General features: G+C 40.5%; 1 long non-coding RNA gene across 1 annotated transcript; it reads left to right on the forward strand.

The window, feature by feature from the left end:
- Window positions 1–10,525: 10,525 nt before the first annotated feature.
- LOC139063589 (uncharacterized) lies at window positions 10,526–12,564 on the forward strand. Its single transcript, XR_011516969.1, has 2 exons — window positions 10,526–11,541; window positions 11,682–12,564. It is a non-coding gene; the product is annotated as an uncharacterized lncRNA (long non-coding RNA).
- Window positions 12,565–19,136: the final 6,572 nt, after the last annotated feature.

The raw sequence follows: 19,136 nt of genomic DNA on the forward strand, positions 1-19,136 counted from the left end.
TGATTTTTTTAAAAGAACGAGTCCTTTGTCTTCATTCTTCTCTTGTGCTGGAAAGGAAAACAGTTTAGAAGCAAATGCATGAGACCTTGAACAAAATCTCATGCAGATTAGTTCTTGCTGAGGAGAGGGGGAAATGACTTTCAGGTGGAAAACAGTCATTTCATTCCGTTACACAGTATACCTTTAGTTTTCATTCTGAGAATGTCAAACAGAAAACAGTGATGTGAAGGTATGAAAGGCTCTGTTCAGAAGAGAGAAGCAGGAGAAGACAAGAAAGCATAAGTGGGAGAGTTTTATGAGACTTTCAAGTCGAAGGAGGGGAGGGGAGAGGAGAGGAGAGGAGAGGAGAGGAGAGGAGAGGAGAGGAGAGGAGAGGAGAGGAGAGGAGAGGAGAGGAGATAGGAAGGGAAAGGAAAGGAAAGGAAAGGAAATGAAAGGAAAGGAAAGGAAAGGAAAGGAAAGGAAAGGAAAGGAAAGGAAAGGAAAACTGGGGCGGTGATTAAAGGAAACTGCATTGCGAGCTTGATGAGGCCAGTAAACAACTACATTTTATAAACATTGATGTAAAAATGCAATAACAAGGTCCCCTCAGGCCCAACTCTAACCAGACATGATTGTGTTATAGTTCAAACACTGGTGCGTTATTTTTTATCGGACACATGCACTTCATTAATTTTTCATGGAACATTGAACAACGATGACACATTTTTTAAATTCAAGCTTATTTTACGGTTTATCTCCTGACCTCTTTGAGCTCCTGTAATGAAAATGTTTAATTAATTAAAATCTCATTAGATTCTAGCAACTAATTTTTCTCCACATAATGGAATTTTTAATTACACTAATTGGTCCCAAGTGATTGCTGCGGGGCATGTGTTCGTGATAAATGTTCTTATTAAAGTTTTTCACACTCAAGAAAACATGCACTGAAGTGTTCAGTTACACCAATCACTTCTAATAGCTGATAAGACCAAAATATGTTCTGAGGTAATTTTCGTCAGAAAGATATCTCTCAGATTCTTTAAAGTTTGGTTAAAGGTCTTGGAAAGTTTTGCCTTAAAAGTGGGAAATGTTGCCTTCTGCTGCAAGAACTTCGCAACAACCAAACCAAAGAACGGTCTGACCTGAGGCTATCTTAGGGAGGTGGTAGGTTTTTTAATAAGGTTGTGTGGAGTGAGTGTGAGGGTCAGTATCTTATCTGCAGCAGACAGCAGTCAGAGTGATCTCAGCAGAATCAGAGAAATTCTCAAAAAGCCATCAAGCTAACCATTTACAATGCTGTTTTCATAGCTACTTCAATCCATGATCAAACAAAAACTATTTTCTCACTGGGTTGAGTTCTGGGCCTCGTTGGCGCAGGTGTCAATGGAATTTAAATTTTCTCTAGAACCTAAGAATTTTCATTCAAAATGGTCACATTTGCCATGTTTCCAGAAGTAAGAAAGGGCACTTACCGGGTGAAGAATGTTCGTTGGGAGAACTGGCTGGTTGATTACTCTGATCATAGGTTTGAAGAAACGATGACTGAGTGACGTGAGATGGGAAGTGACTTCCGTATATAGTCGCGGTTGGTGACGTAGGTGGGGAATGATGAGAATCCCGGCAAGGGGGCCGCTGGGAGTTATGGTCCTAGGCGGAAGCCGGTTAGCTGGAGGAGGATGGTCTGGAGGAAGAGACTCTGACAGCAACGCAACTCCTGTGTCACCGTCACCCCCTTTTAGTTTTCATGAATCAGAAAGTCTGGTAACCAAGTTGCAAATAAATCGAGTCTTCCATCCATCCATCCATTTTCAGCCGCTTATCCAGAGTCGGGTCGGGGGGGCAGCAGCCTACGCCGAGATGCCCAGACTTAAATCAAGTCTTAACAAACATAATACACAATTTTATATTTGCAAAATACTTGCAGTCGCATCATGAAGTCTCACGTGATCTGGGAATATATCAAATTTGTTCTAAAAAGTGTTGTGCATATAATTCTGTGTGATTCCAACTGAAAATGTTCACAGTTTCTCATATTTTCTGTTTCTGAATGTAGATGTGTGTTGTTGTGTTTTCTGCTCCTAAGTTTGGAGCAACAAATGTTTCACAAAACAGAGAATAAAAACAATATCTCGAAAACACAGAAGGGACAGTACCGCCCAAAATGAAAAGAATAAACAAAAAACAACTAAAAATAAGTTCTATGAAAGGACTGAATCAAATTCTACTGGAGTCAAAGGCTCATGAGTAGAAGTGGGTCGTGTCTTAACAGTTTTTAGACTTCGATTTTTATTTTAAACGATCATTTTAAAGTAAAAAGGCAGCAACGCACATGTTGGAGCATCTTAGTTTACCTGAAGATGATTAATTATTCAGTGGAAGACAAGCTGAACTAAAGCAAGATCCCTTCTGTCATCTCGAGATCAAAACTATAAAGTTTAACCGAATATTTTATATTGTGAGTGAGAGTGGAAAACTGAAAACTGGGTCAAGCTAATGGTTGCCTAAATTATAAACAAGAAAAGAGATTATTTGATCCAAAACATTTTATACTGAAATGTTTTATTAAAAATATCATTAAAACTATCTATTGCACTCTAAAAAATTTTGTCACTTTTGCATGGAATGGATTTTTAATTTTCTGTGATTTTTCTCATGGACCGGAGACTTTTGAGTCTTGCGCAGCAGAGTAGACTTTCTGAATTAAAGCAGTATTCTTAACAATATTTTAATATGTGAAATAAAACCGTCTATAACAATGGATGGGAGAACCTGTTGGCACAGAAGTGGTAAACAACACAAAGCACTCAGTTTCAGCCAGCATGGACTATTTTTCCATTTCACCACCACCGATGAAATGAATGCATTAAACCTGGGCACAGCGAGAGTGTGTGTGGGGTCAGCCCCATATAAGTGCACCAGCAGGTGCCTGCTACACTGCATCATACAATATTATGCATTCAGCCTCTCTCTCTCTCTCTCTCTCTCTCTCTCTCTCTCTCTCTCTCTCTCTCTCTCTCTCTCTCTCCCTCTCTCTCTCTCTCTCTCTCTCTCTCTCACACACACATACACACACACACGGTTGAGTGGACACAACCTGACTCCAGGGCTCTGTGTTTCTTTAAATCATTTTTATTCTTATTTCTCACCCACTCCCTTGATTGTGTGATAATTCAGATAAAAATACGGTGTTTTGTTCTCTGTTGGGAGCATCATGACAGATACACGCTCTCTAATAAAACCCCAGAATGTAGGAGCTGCACATTCACTCCGTACAGATGCCTGTCTGATTAAGATGATACACGGTTCTGCTGCTTGGTTCTGCCAGGGGGGGGGTCTGGTGCGGCCGAGATGGTGAGCCCTCTGATTGGCCGGCCTCTGGATGACCTGGAGCTGATGTAAGTCTCCAGATAACTCCAGGAAAAGCTGCACGTGAAGTACGATGCTCTGATATTAAAGGAACAGAGTTTGGGCTTTTGCAGATGTTTGCACTTCCAAAACAAAAAGTGTGTGTCTGTCATGGTTTGGAGAAAGTGAGCCACTGTGGCTCCTTCTATGACAAATGTGGAGCTTTTCTGTCATTACGGAGCTTTGACGTAGATCCGTGCTGATGTGTCTCCGTCTTAGGGCTTTATGTCATTCTCCTCCTAACTTTGACTTTTGTTTGTTTTGTTTTTTTTGTTTTTTGTTTTTTTTAAAGGAAGCAAGAGATCTCTGTCTCTGTCTCTCTCTCTCTTTCTGATTTGTGGCACAATCTGTCGGGAAACGCAGTTAAATAAAGCAAGAGCGGTAAATCGGAAGACATTTCATTAAGAAGAGAGGAAGCAGATGCACATGTCACACTGGGAGGAGGGTGGAGATTCATGTCAATGTGATGTTAGAAACAAGATCATTATTGCAGAAGCTCCAACAGGGTAATCTGATTTGTGGGAGTGTGTGAGTGATGCCAAATCTTCAATCACACACAGCTTAAAAACTGTCAAGTCCAGTGGTAATAAATGAATCAGCCAGCTGCTGGATTTAAGCTTCATTCATTTATTTTGTGGAAAGGAACTCGTTCTTTGGCGTGCAAATTCTAGATTAAGGAACTACAAATTTATTTCCCATATAAACAGTCAGGTGACATTTAAAGGTGAGACATATTCTATTCTAAAAGTATTTTGGGATTGCGAGTTCTGGGTTAAAAAACTGAATTGAACAAAGTATCACAGAACTCCTGCAGGCTGAACATTCATGCCCTCAGCACAGTCTCACAGAGCATCCATTTCTCTTTCAGCTGCGCTTGAGTGAAGCCAGTCAGGATGATGAAGCTCATGCACTGCTGCTGTAAGACCAGAGATAAGGGGTGCTTCACAGAGTGAGGATATATCTGAATATCAAAAGTAGTGGTTGTAAAACAATCTGAGGATAACCTTGTAAGTACCTACTATTTGCAAAAAATACAGTCGAACTGCATGTATTTGATGGGTCTTGCAAAAGCACACAGCTTCCTCCGAGCTTCTGCTCCTATGCTTACTTCAAAAGAGTTAGGGTTAGTATGGAACCCATGAAGGAACACTGAAATAAAAAAAATGAATTTTGTCATCTCTTGAGCACTAGAAAAACTATCTGATGTGCAACATCAGTGGTGAATGAGCAGAGAGAAACTTTCTGAGTTCAGCATTCACGTTTCACGTTAGAAAGTTGCATGTCTGTTTTCTCTGTCGCTTTAATAATATGGATGTTGGGCTACTGAGAGGATTATTTGACGTTTACCAGTTTTTGTGAGCACCAGACACCAAAAGACTTTTCTTGTTCTTCCTTCATCATCTCTTAAAGAGCTCATTAATAAAATATTGCAATTAAAGTTATTCTGCAAACATGAACTTAGTTTCTGAATGAATTTAATTGGCTACATTTTCTTCTTTTTCATGCATTAAAGGTAAACACTTCCTGTTTTCTTTCAAGTGCTTTTATATATCTGCGCATACATCTGCAGAAATATTCACAAACCCATCCGTCCCAGCACGCAGCAAGCCGCTCCGCCTGGGAGAGGCTCAGCTGCCTCCTGTAGCCTTCAGACATGTTTTAATGGCGAATCTGAACTTTTGGCTCCTCTGGTTCTCTGGAGAAGCTCACATTCACAAGCACTGAGTTGCATGTATATCAGAAGCAATGACCTCACCAATGCCCTCTCCCTCATTTTTATTCACCCGGTGTCTCCCGCTACCCTTGATTTTATTCAAAAACTTGTTTTTGTCACTTCAAGTTTTTTTTTCCTGCAAGTAAATACTTGTTAAATATCTTTCCACAGCATCATTTTTTAGCTATGTGCATTTTTGTCCCGTATCGCTTTGCTCACCTATTTATTCGCTTTCTCATCTTCTGCATCCCTCTTCCTCTTCCACCCATTTTTCTTTTATTTAAAGCTGCATTTGTAATTTCCCATTTTCAGCAGAACATGTCACGCTGCTTGTGACAAATGTTTTTGTGAAAATGTACGAGGACATAATGTGTCTTAGAGAAAAGAGGGAAAAGTTAAACATGATAAGCACAGATGGAAGGACACCTGCTCTGTAATGATGTTTTGCCCACTCTGTCTCTTAAATGTCCTCATGCGATAGCTCAAACACACACACAGTTACCTCAGAGATGGAAAAATGAGCACAACATGAAGGGACATCTTCCTCCTCCCACGGTGTGATAGAGAGGCCGAGTGACCGATGGGATGGGGCAAAATGGGAGTCAGATAAAAGAACAATGCAGAGCGTGGAGGCAGGTCTAACCCAGAGAGGAGGGGAGTGAGAGGTGGAGGCTGACAAAGGGGAACAGACAGGGTGTGGTTCACACGTTCAGAGAGTAAAACTAGCTGCAATAAATCCGGCAGACTGGCTTATCTGTGTTCAGTTGTGTGTTTCCTGTGGTGAGGAGTGTGTCTTGTAAGGCTGAGGGAGCAGCAAAAAGACACAAAATGTTTATGCAGGCCGAGTCTGGACCTGAAACTGAGCTGAGATGTTTGGATTCTGTTGATTCTTTCTTTAACATCTAACATTTTTAAATAGTAGCTACAGAGAACACAGGATGAGCTGTAGCAATCATGTCCGTTTTATAAAAGAATAGGCAATGGCGAGGCATAACAAATACCGCAAAAGTCGTGCATCGCCATGCTGGCATGGCAGATTTATAAGACCCATTGTTGCTGTAATATTATGCTGATTTACCAGAGCGGTGTGTCTTGTCAATTTTTAAGCGCAAAAGACAGTAAACTTGTTTTCTATAAATTCAGTTTTTGTCCACTGATGTTACTCATTAACTCATTAACTGCCAGTGGCAACTAAAGTCATCATTAGCATTTTTTTACTGTGTGGGCGTCGGAACGAGCACCCGCACTGTGAGAACAAACATCCCAGCTCTAAAGCCGATCTTTATCCGCGCACGTCGCACGTCACGTGACCAGGAAGCAAAAAACCCTTGTGTTAGGAGATTGTTTTGGGCCGCTGCCGTAAAATTAGTGAGGCGCGAACCGGAAAAGCTTCTGCCGATCACAATTTGACAACAGATTACGAAAGAACGGATAACGCTCGAAACATGTGGATTCTTCCTGATGTGAGAGGTGAGTCTACTCTTTGTTTTGGTAGTTTTGGCATTGACGTCATCATAGAGCGCAACGTTCTGTGACTCCTAAAAAAAACTGTGGACACGCTGAAAAACACTGGCAGCGAAGGGCTTTTTAATCAGAAAACAGCTGGCAGTTAATAAGTTAAATAGTTTAATTAATATACCCCACTTTAATAACACTGCATTTGGAAATACAAATTAATTTGAGCATTATTGTTGGTTTGCTATTCCTGTTAAGTTAAAATTAATAGCTGTAATAACGCTGGTAAAATGTTAGCTGCTTATGAATGATGCCAAAGAGTGGGTATGATAAATACATAGTGTATTGTTGTAGTTGTTGGTATGGGGGTGGCCCAAAGGAAATCCTGCTTAGGGCCCGACAAATGCTTGTGCCGGCCCTGATTAGAATATTGGTGGATAATTCAGCCAAATTAATAGAAGTGTTCTTGATTCATAACAGAATATGTTTTGGTTCAGACAGAAAGACACTTGTTTCTACTTAACAATTGGCCTTCCCCTAACACTAACCCAGCATGCCCCCAGTTTTGTTCATTATTTTACATTTTGTTTCACTATGTGTCTGTTGCCTTTTTGTGAAGCGTCTCTGAGTGACCTAAAAAGCGCTATATAAGTTTAATGTATTATTATTATTATTATTATTATTATCATTGTTATTATTATTATTATTATTATTATTATTATTATTATTATTATTATTATTATTATTATATTAACACTCTGAACCACCCACATAAAAGTTTAGATTTAAAGTTTTATTAAACATAAAAGTAACTAAATGTATGCCACAAAAATCTAATTATCATTCATAGATCTTAGAAACAAATTAATGAACTTCAGACTCAACCTGAACACCTGAGGGACGCTCCTCGTCCATTTAATGTAAAATTAATTTAGGATTAAACTGGCTTATTTGAAAGTAAACCTTTTGCGTCAGAATGTAAATAAATAAGGTTTGCATGAATTTGAAGTGGAGAAAATGCTACGTTCTTCACTATATGAAGAAAAATTGAGAAGAGGAGGAGGAGGAGCTTCTTTTCAACACTAATTCTTATCTCAAAGGACACCAATTCCAGCAGGCGAGTAAAAACACATCAAAGCCTTTTATTGGGGGTTGAATTAGGTTCCTGTAGCATGCATGTCAATGAGTGGAAGTTAAAGCCTAAAATACACTCAGATATTCACTGTGGACACACACATTAACAAGTACACACTCACCCAGAAAACCTCAACCGTCAACAAACACATCCGCGCTCCTCCGTGTCTTTTTATTCACTTATGAACAGATTCACCACAACATTGCCTACAGGTGTCATTAACATTTTAAACATGGAAAATTATGCAAACACCCCACCACTGTGATAGCAAGCAGCTCTGCTCATTTAACACAGTCCTCCGGCCGCACAGACGAAACACTTTCTTATCAGTCAGAGCTCCGCAAAAACAAACATCTTGTCAACCTTTTACATTAACATTCTGACAAACGTCATGGGGGTGAGATAGACGGAGGGAAACAGCGCAACTAATGCTGCTGAGGAAAACCAATTTCTGCAGAAAACACACACACTTACACATCTCACACATGAAAGATGGTATCAATGAATATTTTCTGCTCCCATCATCTTTTCTGACCGCTTGGATAAACTGTCCGAGCTCGTGCCCAACACACGCAATCCACTCTTATTTCATTTCATCCCAATCGATTCCAACTTGGATGAACTGACCAACGTGTGTGTGTGTGTGTGTGTGTGTGTGTGTGTGCGTGCGTGCGTGCGTGCGTGCGTGCGTGCGTGCGTGCGTGCGCCCATCATGGGCATTGGAGGTCCATGTGCAGGGTCTCAGAATATGAGGTAATCAATCACATCATGCAGCCTTAGATTAGAGCCACATCGATCTGGTTTTAACTCTGACAAACAGTCTGACCCAGAATGCATCCACCTGGACAGAGCACATGAGCCTGCACACACACACACACACACACACACACACACACACACACACACACACACACACACAGCATCTTTTCTTTTCTGCATTTCCAGCAGTCCCTTCCAGGAGCTACCACATGCACACATACCAGGAATATTTACAGAGAACCACAGTCTCACACAGTGCGGTCCCTGTGCAGTAAACATCCAAGGTGGGATGATTTGCCCCGTGGGTGGCTGTTCTTCGTTTGTATGCCCCTTTCACTGTCCATCACCTCCCCTAGCCCTCCCAGTGCAGAAAAGTAAACACACATAGGCATAGCTTGATGTTCCTATCATCATTTTTACCATGCAGACTTCGGAATGCCAAACATTTTTCTACCTGTGTGAGTGTGTGAAAATTTTATTTATTAATGCTGTGTATCGTCCCAGTCAGTGGGTGTGTGATGAAGGTCCTTGCCTGAGGGGAAAGAAACCAAATGGGAAAGGCTCTGTGATGTGCACCATTCACAGAATCATTAAGTCTGAGCTCGTACCTGTGTGTGTGTGTGTGTGTGCGTGCGTGCGTGCGTGCGTGCGTGTGTGCGTGTGCTTAACAGGAAATCATTAGCGATAGATATGCAGTGAGCGTGTCAGTGTGTTATCCAGGTATTGTTTGAAGTTCTCTGGCTGTCTATCTTGTCATGCAGTCTTTTGAAAATCAAAGAAGTGAACATCATCATGTGTGTGTGTGTGTGTGTGTGTGTGTGTGTGTGTGTGTGTGTGTGTGTGTGTGTGTGTGTGTGTGTGTGTGTGTGTGTGTGTGTGTGTGTATGCGTGCGTGCGTGCGTGTGGGTGTGTGCGTGCACACACACACACACGTGAGCGCCCGTGTGCATGTGCATTTGTGTGTATGTGTGTTGTACATCTCTAGCAAACCTTTGCAGAGCAAAGACAGAAATAAACACTTCAGTCAAAGGGCTGAAACTTTTTCCATCGACTGTGTTTTATAATGTGGAACATTTAGCGTAGGAGAAGAGGAGTCAGTATTAGGTTTTGCATTTTAAGCACTAGTGATTTTGCAAAAGTCATATTGCTTATGAAAATCTAACATGGGACATTTAACTGAAGTTGAAAGAAAAACCAGGAAAAAGTAGTAATAGTACATTTAATTGCAGGTTGCAGAAAGACAACAATGTTTTGGCCTTTGCTCGTGCATTTGGCTGCTCATACTGAGCCAGGATCCACTGGAGGTTTCTTCCTGTCAAAGGGGAGTTTAATTTAGTAACTGATACATTTTTGGGCTCACCACCACAGCTAATAAGCCTCAACAAACACTAAAATGACCAAAACTCTGTCGATTTTACAAAAGTTCTGTTAAAGTGACAGTGTGTATTTTCCCTGGTTATAAGGGGCAGCTATATTTTTGACACAATTGTTACAAAAACTCAGGTAAATTATCACAAATAGATAAAAGTGAAAATTAGGCTTTTTTTCTTTATTCCCTGAACAATTTACCTTTTAATTTAGCTCTTTAAGCATGTTTGTACTGTCAAATCAGAGATAGCTGGGGTTGTGTCTTGAGAATTGTTATTTTGTGGGTCTGAGGCTGAAACATCTGGGAACCACTGAATTAAAGAATGTAAATGTTGATCAGCTCTACAAGACAAATTAGAGCTTTTAGTTTTGTGGTTTTGTACTTCTTGTTCATTTGCTTTGATAAAATTAAAACTTTTTTAACACGTTTGTCTCAAATGTGGTTTTATTTAGTGCATCTCTGTTGTTTAAAGATCAGATACTTTGTGTTCATAAACTGCCCAAAGGAAGGCCTCTAACTGATATTTAATTTTGGGTAAGTGAGTGAAAAAAAAACACGACAATTGTGTCAAACATCACATACAAATAAAGAAACAGACAAAACTCTCTTTTGCCACTTTTTATTTGACTAAACAATTCTTTGTCTTCACAAACTGATTCAATTGCATAAAGTTATTTTTTGATTTTATGTTCACTCAGAGGAAAACAGGCTCCGCTGTGTCCTGCAGATCATCAGCTGACTGTCACTGACAGAGACACGCTAACAACCAATGAACATCCTCTCAAGGAAGGGACAACTGACCAATGAAAGAGCAGCTCTGATTGTGGGTGATTTACGTTCCTGACATCTTTAACCAAATTACCCAGCATCCCCTGCGCCAAGATTACAGTGATGCACAGTCTCTGCTTGTGTGTGTGTGAATGTGTGTGTGTGTGTGTGTGTGTGTGTGTGTGTGTGTGTGTGTGTGTGTGTGTGTGTGTGTGTGTGTGTGTGTGTGTGTGTGTGTGTGTGTGTGTGTGTGTGTGTGTGTGTGTGTGTGTGTGTGTGTGTGTGTGTGTGTTTTATACAGAACCACTAAAATAACTTGAATTCTAAAATAAAAGACAGGCTAAATGTCAGCTTTTGGATAGGGATCATCTTGTTTGACTCCTGTCTCTGGTGGTTATCAGAGTCGCTGTGCCCAAGGTCCACTAGGGGAGCTCTGGGCAGCTTGTTCTGGGTTTAATGCAGTGTAATCTCATTGATCTGGGGTCTGGATTTCTGTCAGGACATCAAGAAGTTTTCATGAGAATAAAACAAGCTTGTGTTTGCATTTCTTACCAGTGCAAAAAAGCAATTTGAACCATAATACGTATTGATTTATGCAAGCTGTGGTAAAAGAAAAATGCTGTAAAACTATGCTGATGTGCATTTGATTAACTGACTTCCAGAAGGTTGACCTGATGGTTTAAAGATTTTTAATTGAGCTGGTTAAGTCCTGCTTAGTGGCCAGAAAGGGTCAATTCCATGTGTTATTTTCTGTAAAATGCATACGAAACTAGAACATATTGTCATGATCTACGAGCCGAGGTGAGTGCTCCTCTTCACTAAACCATCTTTGAGGTTCTCTTTCCACAGGTGAGGAGCGGAGGGGACACCAGCTGTGCTGCATTCGTAATCAGAGACTCTATATAAAAGGAGGATGGAGACGCCACTCGACGTCGGATGATTGCTACAGTTTTGGTTAGCTCCAGCCTCTCGTATTCGCTTGTTCGCTCATTTGACTTCTTGTGTTTGGATTATTGGATTTTTGACCTTGGACTGTTTTCTTGGATTATGACTTTGGACTCGCCTCTGAACCCCGGTCTCCTTGCACCATTTAGGAATACCATCATCTCCTTCACCTACTCCGCCGAGAACCCCGGATCTTCAGGACCACGTCCCATCCTCCTCCATGGCTCCTGCTCCTCTCCTCTCTGCTTCCTCACCCTCCCTGCTCTGCTGGACCCCCGCCCTCGCTCACCTCGTCTCATCACCTGCCCCGCTGCTCGCTGAGCTCGAACTCTGGACTAACGCCTTACGGCACCTTATTCACTGGACTTCCAGTGCACCTTTAGTTCCCGTTCTCAAAAGGCTTTATTTTTACTTACCTCCTGAGTCCCGTGTTGATTCTGCATGTCTTGGGTTAGACGCCTCCCGCAAGTCATGACACGTACACAGAGTTTTGAGAATATCTTTCTGCTGAGACTAGTAGAGTTTCTATTACAGCTACGGGTCAGGTCAGACTGGAGGTTGGCATGATTCATCAGCTCATTTCGGCTGCTGCTCTCTCGAGCCTTAAAGACAAATAGTGGAAGACCGTCTCACGCTTGCAGTTGTTAAACCAGACGTTCAGACAAATTCAGTCGCAACACACATTCAGACACACACCAGCAAAATGATGCTACCATCTGACAGCCAAAACTACTTCTGTGATAAATACTAGCCTGTTGTGCGTGTATTTACACACACACACAGTCATGTTCAGCTGGTGATACAAGTGTCTTTGAGGGCACATTTGCACCTGCACTTTGACTGATGCTTGACTAAACCCCAATGATCCCATTACGTGTGCGTGCGTGTGTGTGTGTGTGTGTGTGTGTGTGTGTGTGTGTGTGTGTGTGTGTGTGTGTGTGTGTGTGTGTGTGTGTGTGTGTGTGTGTGTGTGTGTGTGTGTGTGTGTGTGTGTGTGTGTGTGTGTGTGTGTGTGTGTGTTGATGGAGAAGATCATCCGAGGACTGCTGTTATTTAGCAGCTCTCTCTATCATTGTGGCATGTTATTATCTGGCTAGAGGCTTTGTTACATCAGTCATATTACACACACACACACACACACACACACACACACACGCACAGACGACACATAAACACACATAAGAATGTGCCTGTAAATAAACAGGAGAGAGAGAGAGAGAGAGAGAGAGAGAGAGAGAGAGAGAGAGAGAGAGAGAGAGAGAGAGAGAGAGAGAGAGAGAGAGAGAGAGAGAGAGAGAGAGAGAGAGAGAGAGAGAGAGAGAGAGAGAGAGAGAGAGAGAGATCTGTATTGGTTTTACTGTTTTCCATTCTTCATTTGCTACCAGACAACAACCTCCTGGCCAGAAAGATGAACTGCGAGAATCAAAAATTACACAGCTGTAAATGGATACCCCAGGCTGCTGTAAAAAATGTGTGAGTTTGAATAAACTCTCCATGCTGAACAGCTTGACGTTGACGCACAGAAATAAACAGTGTTTTGATCCAAATAATCGTTTTGGTGCCTTTAGCTAATATTTCTGCTCATGAAACTCCACAGAGGGTCAGTTTTCATTCAAGAGAATAAAAGGCTCGGTGTTTCAAATCTGAGGTAATCTATTACTATAAACACTGTTATAATATTCATGACTTTGTTATCATTAGCACAGAACTGCATTAAAATAAGATTTGTGGTTTCATTGTGTTGAAGCAGTCCTCTCAGATTCAACCCTTAAGCATGCAACACTGATATTACCCAGAAATGGCAAACCGTTGACTTTTGGCCTTTAGCATCATTTCTGCTCTCTGTTTTTGTGTTACATTGTGCCGTTTGCGTTTGAATGTGTTTCAGCTGCTTATTCTTCACTTTATCAGGTCAAAGTGAGTGCAGCCAGAGAGAGAGTGTGATGAATGTTTGGTAGGTTTTGTCCAGTTTTGAGACGAAGGCCGTTTTTATATTTATATCACCTGGAAAGATACAGCTTTGGAGCTCTTTGCATTCTGGGAGGAAAATGAATTAAATATGTTTACTTTAAATTGTCTTTCACTCTAAAATAGTTTGTTTCAAATTGGAAAAAACACCTGAATCCTCGCCATCTAATTTAGGGAGAAAATCATTTTGGGGCGAGCACATTGATGATGGCTTTAAGATCATTCTGACCATTTACAATGCTATCAGACAGGAAGCTACAGCCAGGGACTCAAGTCCTGAAAATACACTCAAGACTTTGACTCAGCCTTGAGCTTTTGTTTTGGAGTCTTGTGAACAATCATGTAATCAGAAGTCAAAGTGATCTTGTTGGTAAGCCACACACAAGGCGGTGAACACGGCTGCTCCAATGGTCCCATGTGGACAATGGGATCAGTACCATAGCTAAAAGTACCGATGCAAAATGCAACTAAATCTAGATGCATTCGTTTATTACAAAATAATAACACGATTAATTATCTGACTGAGCAAAAGTCTGCAAGGGAGCATTTTTCCAGACAGTGCTGAGATTTGCCTTGGAGTCCAAAAGCATCAAATTAATTATCTAATTTTACTAACGATTTATTTTTTGTTTTGGTAACTCTTTACAACAAATATCCCTTTATTACCATTATTTAGTGCATTATTAAGCATTAATAAACTATTAAATAAAGTATTAACAACTGCTTAACCATATTATGTAATGCATTACTAAGCAGGCACCCCCCAGTCATTTGTCCTAACCTTAAGGACACTTATAGCTAACAGTATTGGGAATGTTAATAAAGGAATCCTTTGTTTATTAATGCTTAATAATGCACTAAGTAACATTAGTTATGCAACCCTTATTGTAAACTGTTACCATTACTGTATTATTACTACATTCCCTCATGTAACAATTTAATCACTACAAATTTATTGTAATTAACATGTGTGACTGTAAATCACTGCAGACTTAATTTTGTTATAATTTGACAAGTCTGTGTATTGGTAAGGAACAAACCCATGCAAACCATGAACCTAAGTTTAAATATGGAGGAGCTTAAGTATCTCGGGGTCTTGTGCACAAGTGAGGGAAAGATGGAGCGCAAGATCGACAGGCAGATTGGTGCTGCATCTGCAGTGATGCAGGCGTTTTACCGGTCTGCCGTGGTGAAGAGAGAGCTGAACCGGAAGGCAAAGCACTAGTTTTACCGGTTGACCCTCATGCGCTTATGGTCACAAGCTTTGAGTAGTGACCGAAAGAACGAGATTGTGAATACAAGTGGCCCAATGAGTTTTCTCCACAGCGTGGCTGGGCTCTCCCTTAGAGACAGGATGAGAAGCTTGGTCATGAGGGGCTCGGAGTTGATACGCTACATTGAGAGGTGCAGCTGAGGTGCCCGAGGGCATCTGGTCAGGATGCACTCTGGATACTTTCCTGGTGAGGTTATCTGAGCATGACCAACTGGGAGGAGACCTAAAGGACATGCTGGAGAGACTGTGTCTCACGACGCCAGGGAACGCCTTGGGATTCCCCCGGAGGAGCTGGTCCAAGTGGCTGGGGAGAGGGAAGTCTGGGCCTCTCTGCTTAGGCTGCCGCTGCGACCCGACCTTGGCTAAGCAGCCAAAAATAGATGGATGGATAGATAGATGGATGGAAATGTGGAGTCAAACAAATAGCACAGGGTGTGTTACAGGAACTGTATGGTACCCAGGCAAACATGAGTCCAGATCCACATTATTCTGTACACTGCCAGCTTCACTTGCTTGAGAACTGTGCATCACTTACCAAGGCAGACTGTGACCAATTTTACCCCAAAACCACATCAACTGCAGATAAAATTACAAATTTACAAATTACGATAAATGTGCATTTTGAACATTTATGCAAATTTTACAGCAAGAGTTAAACATGTGCAGTTTGCACTGAGAAAAGTCCAAAATTCACAAAGTGTAAAAAAATTAATGTCATTCGTCACTAGTTTGAGTATTTACCAAAGCTTTCTGTGTATTTAAACTATAAAATGTTTATAGAGCTCAAGGTATGCAAAGAGAGGAGTCTTATAGTGGCAGCCTTTCACGTGCATCTATATGTCTTTGTCTGTCTCTGTCTTAGAGCAGGTTATGCTTCACCTGCTCATATTATCCTAAGGCCCTTCATTTACAAGCCACTTGTACCAGCACCTGAGAGCAGATTATTGTTTAGAAGACTGGCAGCAGAACAGGCAGAGAAAGTGGATCTGCTCTCCTCTCCTCTAATCTAATCAAATTTGATGTTTCTAAACACACAGCAGCTGGCTAAAGGCATGGCGATGATAACCCAGGAACAAAGCCCATGCTTGTTGCCAGAGACTTACCTAAGCTTCTCCAATTCCTGCCTCAATTTAGCATTCTCTCCCTGAAGCTCAGAGCTGGAAAACAGCATGAAAGTAATTTAGCAGGCTCACACTGCATGTGTGTGTGTGCGTGTGTGCGTGTGTGCGTGTGTGCGTGCGTGTGTGCGTGTGTGTGTGTGTGTGTGTGTGTGTGTGTGTGTGTGTGTGTGTGTGCGTGTGTGCATGTGTGCGCGTGTGTGCGTGTGTGCGTGTGTGCGTGTGTGTGTGTGTGTGTGTGTGTGTGTGTGTGTGTGTGTGTGTGTGTGTGTGTGTGTGTGTGTGTGTGTAGTTGCCTCAAAATCGGTTATATGTTGTAAAAGAGACATCCTCTGCAGGGTGAGGGAGTATATTCCACAAGATCCCATTGTTATGATGAAGAAACCCAGCAGACAAGACAAGCATCCCTTCTGAGGTACTTTATCGTTTTCACCAAACCATACATCAGATATTCATACTTTTTTATTATTGTTCAGGCATTTCTGCCTTAACTTCCTTAAATCCAGAAAATATGCTAATCCTGGAGGTCAACACAGGATGGGACAGCAGGTCTGGTAAATAATAAAAACGTAATAAGCACTTTTTAAAGTCAGTGTACTAAAAGGGGAAGGACTGACTTTGATACTATGAACACATCAGAAGTGGAGATCACTTCAGCAAAGATCCTTTCATCACTCTGACCCCCCCCCCACACACACACACACACACACACACACACATCCTCTTCTAACGAGCAGATCATTAATTTCTCATCAAAGGCGTCTGACTCACTGCAAGTCCATTGGCTATATTAAACCGTTTATGCACAGTAAACTGAAGCAGCCATCATGTTTTATACAATCCACCTGAAGAGCAGTGAGGATTTCCACAAACACAGAAAGTGGAGCTGTGAATGCCCACCTGGAGTCTCGGGACACTTTTTAAACTGAAAGCCAAAGGACAAGAAGAAGATAAAGTTTCTGTGTTTTAGTGTGTGTTAGTCTGTGTGTTTGCATCTGTGTTCCAGATTATGCAGTTAGGGGTCATACTCTCCCTCCATCGTTCCTGCTAGCCCCTCTGGTCTGCTCTTGTTACTCTACATTCGAACAGATGGTTCATAACAAAATTCTACCTTGCTTGCATGATATTGCAGCAACAGAACATCAAGAGAAGGCACATTAAGGAATTGGATTAGAGAATGATATGATAATTTAATCAAAATGAGATGTGGCCTTTAATTACACACAGTCAATCAAGTTAGAGCATCATGTGATTTTTTACAGCATTGTGCAACAGAAAAGAGAAAAGGATGAGATAAAAAGAAATAGGTTTTTATGACACATTATGAAACCTTAAGGACCGAAGAACACCTGAAAACAACAAAAGATAAACAAAAACAGGTCTATTGATTACTTGATTTAAAAGTAGTTTAATCCAAATGACTCTCTTTTACATCATATTAGTCTAGCATGAGGTCTATTAATTTCCACATATTAAATTATCTATCCTAAAAAAATCTAATAAGACTAAACTAACTGAAGCAAAGTAAACATGGTGTCTGATTCTTATGTAAGTCATTTAAATGCATAAACGTGTTTTGTTTTAAAAAAGTCAAAAGATGCAACGTTTCTGACAAAAAAGTCCTTCAGCTGTGTTCTGGTGTTATACTGCCACCTAGAGTCCAAATAAAGACGTTCCATATTTTCTGATATCAAACAATCTCTTTTTTAATCTAAAAGTAAAAGTTACAAATCTTTGAGTTCATTACAAACCTTTTTGTACTGTGTTTTCTGTTAAATAATAATTTTATTTAATGTTGTACTGCTGATGGTTGCTGTCTACATTCACGTCAATCTTTTCCTGTAGAAGAGTAATAGCAAAAAGAAACTAAAACCCCCTGCTATCATGCAGTGTTTACCAACCAAACAAAGCTGAAAATGTTCAAATGATGTCCCAGGATCGTCGGATTCAAACCCTTATTCACAGTTATTGTGTTGTTCTGTATTTTATTATTTGTATTTTGTTATGAATCAGATACAGTATTCTAAAGCAGTTTATACAGAAACACTGACCAGTGCTTAGATCATAAAAGTGCCATACTATACAGCTCATGTTGTCAATCAAACACACACACACACACACACACACACACACACACACACACACAGCTTGGACCACCTGTATCAGAAATGCACAGGGTTCTGCTGCTATGGCAACAAAAACTTGCCAGTCAACCTGTTTAATACCCTCAGCGTGTCTCGCTCTCACATGCATGACCACATTTGACCTTCAAATTTACATTAATCTTGCAATGTTCCCTGTAGCACTTCTTAAGATGCGTCTTTCATTATCAACACAAAACTTTTTTTTGATTGAACCTGAATAAAGACTTGATTTATTTCATTATAAAGAAAGAAAACAATATTTTATATAGCGGTTCTCAAGATAAAAAGCACGAGGCGCTTCACAAAAACAAAACCAACAAAAAAAAAGGGTTTCAACATTATATAAAAATGTGTGACCTTAAAGTGAAGCAATGAAGTTTATAATTCTTATACATTTTTACACATTTTAAACACTACAGCAGTAAAGGTTTTATACAGTTACCTAATTGAAATCAGAATACACTGAAGATAGTCACGCCTGCAGACTGTAAATGCTTATAGCCAAATTCATGGTGTGTAGCTTAAAGGTCAGTGAGGGTCATGACTAAATCCCACAGATCAAATACGTTCTGTTCTAATCTTTGAATTACTTTTTATCAAGAATTTTGCAGTCCTACTGTTTTAACCCTCTCAGGCTCAAAATAAGTTTTGATAAAAGGACGAACAACTAAGTCCTTCAGGGGTATTTCTGAGTTAAAAAATGCTTATGAAATACGTATGTGGAGTAACCAGGTAGGCAGGTTTTAATGTTACAAATCTGCAACGCCTGCCTCCAGAGGGTTAATGCTGAATTGAATATATACTGATTTATAATTGTGTCAAACTGTTATGATGTATAATGTTATTTAATTTTAGGTAGTAAATCTTCTAACTTCAACACAATCAGCAAGGCCCTGCAGGGAATCGAGCCCCACCTCAGTACTGAGTACCGCCATCAGTGCCTATTGGTATGACATGAGGAGTTAAAGCTACACCTCAGGATTTATATGTTTTCACTTTAGTTGTGAACTAAAAACTTTCATCTGCTCACATATTTTACCACTTTGTTGAAATTCTATTAGTATTTTATTGTTTCATTTGTATTTGTTTGAGTTTTATTTT

This window comes from Nothobranchius furzeri, chromosome 17 (assembly GCF_043380555.1).
Source record: "Nothobranchius furzeri strain GRZ-AD chromosome 17, NfurGRZ-RIMD1, whole genome shotgun sequence".
NCBI classification, from domain to species: Eukaryota; Metazoa; Chordata; class Actinopteri; order Cyprinodontiformes; family Nothobranchiidae; genus Nothobranchius; species Nothobranchius furzeri.